Source organism: Danio aesculapii, chromosome 4, assembly GCF_903798145.1.
Source record: "Danio aesculapii chromosome 4, fDanAes4.1, whole genome shotgun sequence".
NCBI lineage: Eukaryota > Metazoa > Chordata > Actinopteri > Cypriniformes > Danionidae > Danio > Danio aesculapii.
In genome coordinates, this window is record NC_079438.1 from 14867140 (window position 1) to 14873216 (window position 6077).

Below are 6077 nucleotides of genomic sequence, written 5' to 3' on the forward strand. Positions count from 1 at the left end.
GTCTGATTTGTCTACTTTTGTCTACTTTTGTCTGATTTTGTCTACTTTTGTCTATTTTTGTTTTGTCTAGTTTTGTTTGTCTGATTTTGTCTACTTTTGTCTAGTTTTGTTTTGTCAGATTTTGTCTACTTTTGTTTTGTCTCATTTTGTCTAGATGCGTTTTGTCTGATTTTGTCTACTTTTGTTTAGTTTTGTCTAGATTTGTTTAGTTTTGTCTAGTTTATCCGATTTTGTCTACTTTTGTCTAGTTTTGTCTAATTTCGTTTTGTCTGATTTTGTCTATTTTTGTTTGATTTAGTCTACTTTTGTTTTGTCTTATTTAGTCTACTTTTATCTTATTTGTTTTGTCTCATTTTGTCTATTTTTGTCTGAGTTTGTCTAATTTCGTTTTGTCTGATTTTGTCTACTTTTGTCAGGTTTTGTCTACATTTGTTTTGTCTGATTTTGTCTACTTTTGTCTAGTTTTGTTTTGTCTGATTTTGTCTACTTTTGTCTAGTTTTGTTTAGTTTTGTCTCGTATTGTTTAGTTTTGTCTGATTTTGTCTATTTTTGTTTAGTTTTGTTTTGTCTCGGTTTGTTTAGTTTTGTCTGATTTTGTCTACTTTTTTCTAGTTTTGTTTTGTCAGATTTTTTCTACTTTTGTTTTGTCTGATTTTATCAAGATGCGTTTTGTCTGATTTTGTCTACTTTTGTCTATTTTGTTTTGTCTGATTTTGTCTTTTTTAGTCTAGTTTTGTTTTTTCTGATTTTATCTACCCTTGTCTGGTTTTGTTTAGTTTTGTCTGATTTTGTCTATTTTTGTTTAGTTTTGTTTTGTCTAGATTTGTTTAGTTTTGTCTAGATTTGTTTAGTTTTGTCTAGTTTTGTCAGATTTTGTCTACTTTTGTCTAGTTTTGTTTTGTCTGATTTTGTCTACTTTTGTCTAGTTTTGTTTTGTCTGTTTTTGTCAACTTTTGTTTGATTTAGTCTACTTTTGTTTTGTCTGATTTTGTCTACTTTTTTCTGACTTTTTCTACTTTTGTCTAGTTTTTTGTTTTGTCTGATTTTGTCTACTTTTGTTTTGTCTGATTTTGTCTACTTTTGTCTGATTTTGTCTTCTTTTGTCCAGTTCTGTTTTGTCTGATTTTGTCTAGTTTTGTCTCATTTTGTTTAGTTTTGTCTAGGTTTGTTTAGTTTTGTCTATTTTTGTCCCATTTTGTCTACTTTTGACTAGTTTTGTTTAGTTTTGTCTAATTTCGTTTTGTCTGATTTTGTCTACTTTTGTTTTGTCTGATTTTGTCTACTTTTGTTTTGTCTGATTTTGTCTACTTTTGTTTAGTTTAGTTTTGCCAGATTTTTTCTAGTTTTGTTTTGTCTGATTTTGTCTATTTTTGTTTAGTTTTGTCTAGTTTTGTTTAGTTTTGTCTGATTTTGTCTATTTTCGTTTAATTTTGTTTTGTCTAGGTTTGTTTAGTTTTGTCTGATTTTGTTTACTTTTGTCTAGTTTTTTTAGTTGTGTCTAATTTCGTTTTGTCTTATTTTGTCACGTTTTGTTTTGTCTAGTTTTGTTTGTCTGATGTTGTTTACTTTTGTCTAGTTTTGTTTTGTCAGATTTTGTCTAGTTTTGGTTTGTCTGATTTTGTCTACTTTTGTTTAGTTTTGTCTCGTTTTGTTTAGTTTTGTCTGATTTTGTCTATTTTCGTTTAATTTTGTTTTGTCTAGGTTTGTTTAGTTTTGTCTGATTTTGTTTACTTTTGTCTAGTTTTTTTAGTTGTGTCTAATTTCGTTTTGTCTGATTTTGTCTACTTCTGTCTAGTTTTGTCTGATTTTGTCTACTTTTGTTTAGTTTTGTTTTGTCTAGGTTTGTTTAGTTTTGTCTAGATTTTTTTAGTTTTGTCTAGTTTTGTCCGATTTTGTCTGCTTTTGTCTAGTTTTGTTTGTCTGATTTTGTTTACTTTTGTCTAGTTTTGTTTTGTCAGATTTTGTCTACTTTTGTTTAGTCTGAATTTGTCTACTTTTGTTTAGTTTTGTCTCGTTTTGTTTAGTTTTGTCTGATTTTGTCTATTTTCGTTTAATTTTGTTTGTCTAGGTTTGTTTAGTTTTGTCGGATTTTGTTTACTTTTGTCTAGTTTTGTTTAGTTTTGTCTAATTTCGTTTTGTCTGATTTTGTCTACTTTTGTTTAGTTTTGTTTTGTCTAGGTTTGTTTAGTTTTGTCTAGATTTGTTTAGTTTTGTCCGATTTTGTCTGTTTTTCTCTAGTTTTGTTTAGTTTTGTCTAATTTTGTTTTGTCTGATTTTGTCTACTTTTGTCTAGTTTTGTTTTGTCAGATTTTGTCTAGTTTTGTCGCATTTTGTTTAGTTTTGTCTAATATCGTTTTGTCTGATTTTGTCTAATTTTGTCTGATTTTGTCTAGTTTTGTTTTGTCTAGTTTTGTTTGTCGGATTTTGTCTACTTTTGTCTAGTTTTGTTTTGTCAGATTTTGTCTACTTTGGTTTTGTCTGATTTTGTCTAGATGTGTTTTGTCTGATTTTGTCTACTTTTGTTTTGTCTGATTTTATCTAACTTTGTCTAGTTTTGTTTAGTTTTGTCTGATTTTGTCTAGTTTTGTTTTGTCTAGGTTTGTTTAGTTATGTCTGGATTTGATTAGTTTTGTCCGATTTTGTCTAGTTTTGTTTAGTTTTATCTAATTTCTTTTTGTCTGATTTTGTCTACTTTTGTCTAGTTTTGTCTGATTTTGTCTACTTTTGTCTAGTTTTGTTTTGTCTAGTTTTGTTTGTCTGTTTTTGTCTACTTTTGTCTAGTTTTGTTTTGTCAGATTTTGTCTACTTTTGTTTTGTCTCATTTTGTCTAGATGCGTTTTGTCTGATTTTGTCTACTTTTGTTTAGTTTTGTCTAGATTTGTTTAGTTTTGTCTAGTTTATCCGATTTTGTCTACTTTTGTCTAGTTTTGTCTAATTTCGTTTTGTCTGATTTTGTCTATTTTTGACTTGACGATTTTGTCTACTTTTGTCTATTTTTGTTTTGTCTGTTTTTATCAACGTTTGTTTGATTTAGTCTACTTTTGTTTTGTCTGATTTTGTCTACTTTTATCTTTTTTTGTTTTGTCTCATTTTGTCTACTTTTGTCTAATTTTGTTTTGTCTGATTTTGTCTACTTTTGTCAGGTTTTGTCTACATTTGTTTTGTCTGATTTTGTCTACTTTTGTCTAGTTTTGTGTAGTTTTATTTTGTCCAATTTTGTATAGTTTTGTCTAGTTTTGTTTTATCTGATTTTGTCTATTCTGTATAAAATTATATCCTTTATTTGTTGTCACAGCATATTTTTATAGTTTTGTTTAATTTCGTTTTGTCTGATTTTGTCTACTTTTGTCAGGTTTTGTCTACATTTGTTTTGTCTGATTTTGTCTACTTTTGTCTAGTTTTGTTTTGTCTGATTTTGTCTACTTTTGTCTAGTTTTGTTTTGTCTGATTTTGTCTACTTTTGTCTAGTTTTGTTTTGTCAGATTTTTTCTACTTTTGTTTTGTCTGATTTTATCTAGATGCGTTTTGTCTGATTTTGTCTACTTTTGTCTAGTTTTGTTTTGTCTGATTTTGTCTATTTTTGTCTAGTTTTGTTTTGTCTGATTTTGTCTATTTTTGTCTAGTTTTGTCTGATTTTGTCTATTTTTGTTTAGCTTTGTCTAGGTTTAAGTTATGTCTAGATTTGTTTAGTTTTGTCTAGTTTTGTCCGATTCTTTCTAGTTTTGTTTAATTTCGTTTTGTCTGATTTTGTCTACTTTTGTCTAGTTTTGTTTGTCTGATTTTTTCTACGTTTGTCTAGTTTTGTTTTGTCTGATTTTGTCTATTTTTGTCTAGTTTTGTTTAGTTTTGTCTTGTTTTGTTTAGTTTTGTCTCGTTTTGTCTAGTTTTGTTTTGTCTAGGTTTGTTTAGTTTTGTTTAGTTTTGTGTTGTTTTTTCCAATTTTGTCTAGTTTTGTCTAATTTCTTTTTGTCTACTTTTGTCTGATTTTGTCTACTTTTGTCTAGTTTTGTTTTGTCTAGTTTTGTTTTGTCAGATTTTGTCTACGTTTGTTTAGTTTTGTTTTGTCAGATTTTGACTCCTTTGTTTTGTCTGATTTTGTCTACGTTTGTTTAGTTTTGTTGTCTTATTTTGTCTCCTTTGTTTTGTCTGATTTAGTCTACGTTTGTTTAGTTTTGTTGTCCTATTTTGTCTCCTTTGTTTTGTCCGATTTGGTCTACTTTTGTCTGATTTTGTCTATGTTTGTCTAGCTTTTTTGTCTGATTTTTTTCTAGTTTTGTGTAGTTTTATTTTGTCCAATTTTGTATAGTTTTGCCTAGTTAAGTTTTGCCTGAATTTGTCTACCTCTGTTAATTTTGTCAAGTTTTGTCTAGTTTTGTTTTATCTGATTTTGTCTATTCTGTATAAAATTATATCCTTTATTTGTTATCACAGCATATTTTTTTTATCAAGTCAACTAGATTCACTAAAGTTGTTGAGATAACAATGGATTGTTAGTTTAGGTTGATTAAAATAATAGCATGGTGGTAACACACTGATTTAAAGGGCACCTATGGTGAAAAATCTACTTTTCAAGCTGTTTGCACAGACATGTGTGTATGTATAGTGTATAGACAGTCATATTGGGGTGATATAAACACACCCAGTAATTTTTTTTTTTTTTTAATTTAACATCATAAAAATGGTGGACCAATTGGAGCGGTTTTCAGATTGACCGCAACTTGACGTAGGAGTGTGGTCCCCCCGCTCACTGAATTGATTGACAGCTGTGCGTATTAACATGTCCCGGTTGTCACGTGTATAATCATATCAACAAGACCAGACGCGCAGGCAACCGGGAATAAAAGGTCTGTTCAGTTCGCTAGGATCATCAATCTTCATCAAATGTGACCAAGAGTGAGTTTCACATGTTTAAAATGTTTTAAAACAGAGCATGTGTGTAATGAATTACAGTGATTCACTTCAGATTCACTTAATCAGCACAGCTGCGGGTCAGAACAATTCTAAAAGAAGACGCTTCAATCCCGGTTTGTGGATGTTAAATCAGGTTTATTTTGTACATTAACATAACAGATATCCATACAGCAGTTAGTGTGCAAACAGAGTGCGAAGCTAAACACGCGCTGTCTCTGTCTCTCTCTTTCTCTGTGTTTGTTTGTGTGGGTATCTGCGCTATGTGTGTGTGTGTGTGTGTGCGTTGGTGCGACCGGACTGTTGGGACAAAACACCTGAATACATACCGACAATATGAGGACACACCGTAACTATTGGGACAGTGCTAATGTCCCGATAAGTCAAGCAGCGTACAAGTGTTCAAAATGGTATGCTCATTGTGTATAATCTCCCACTATCGTCCCTTCGCTGCTACTGCTCTTTCATACACATTCATACACACAGTCGCGTTTCATTGGTCTAGCAAGCTGGCCTCCTCGTCAGTGATTGGCTGAATTTTATCGCGTTTCATTGGTCGATCAGCGGAATCCTCGTCAGCGATTGGCTGGACTTCATGTCCATCAATATCAACCCGCTTCATGTTTCCAATTGGCTGCCGAAGACACGCAAGGTAGACCTTTAATTCCAACGGAGTGAACTATCAGCAACTACAAAAGAGAACCATTTGTGCATCTTTAAGGTATGAACTGCTTATTTACTGTATACTTTTGTGCCGTGTGTTAAGTTAACTTTAAACATTGTGTGCATGACGAGTTAGTCAGGGTCATATCACTTAAGGTGCGATTTCATTAGCAGAATAAATGGTGTCCGTGACCCAGTTTGTTTATATTAGTTATATGACACGTATATTCATTTCTTAACGATTGTTCTAACTTTACAGTCTGACAACTCAGTCCACTACAGTCTTTGAGTTCATATTTAATGAAACACATTACTGGTAAGTTGGACATTTTTGGCTTCATTTTAAACATTTTAAACAGACATGGATGATGCTAAATACAGGTGTAAACGAGGTCTAAACTTGAGCTTGTCCACTGTAGACTATTTATTATTAGTAGTAGTAATAATAAGTAGTAGTAGTAGTAGTAGTATTAACAACATACAAATTTTATGGTATAATAAACAAT

The 6077-nt window shown here is 30.7% G+C and overlaps 1 protein-coding gene and 1 pseudogene across 1 annotated transcript in view; both read left to right on the forward strand.

The window, feature by feature from the left end:
• LOC130222028 (NLR family CARD domain-containing protein 3-like) overlaps positions 1-6077 on the forward strand; it is a 503712-nt gene that overhangs the window by 237454 nt on the left and 260181 nt on the right.
• Positions 1-6077, forward strand: part of LOC130222147 (gastrula zinc finger protein XlCGF8.2DB-like) — a 245622-nt pseudogene that overhangs the window by 212233 nt on the left and 27312 nt on the right.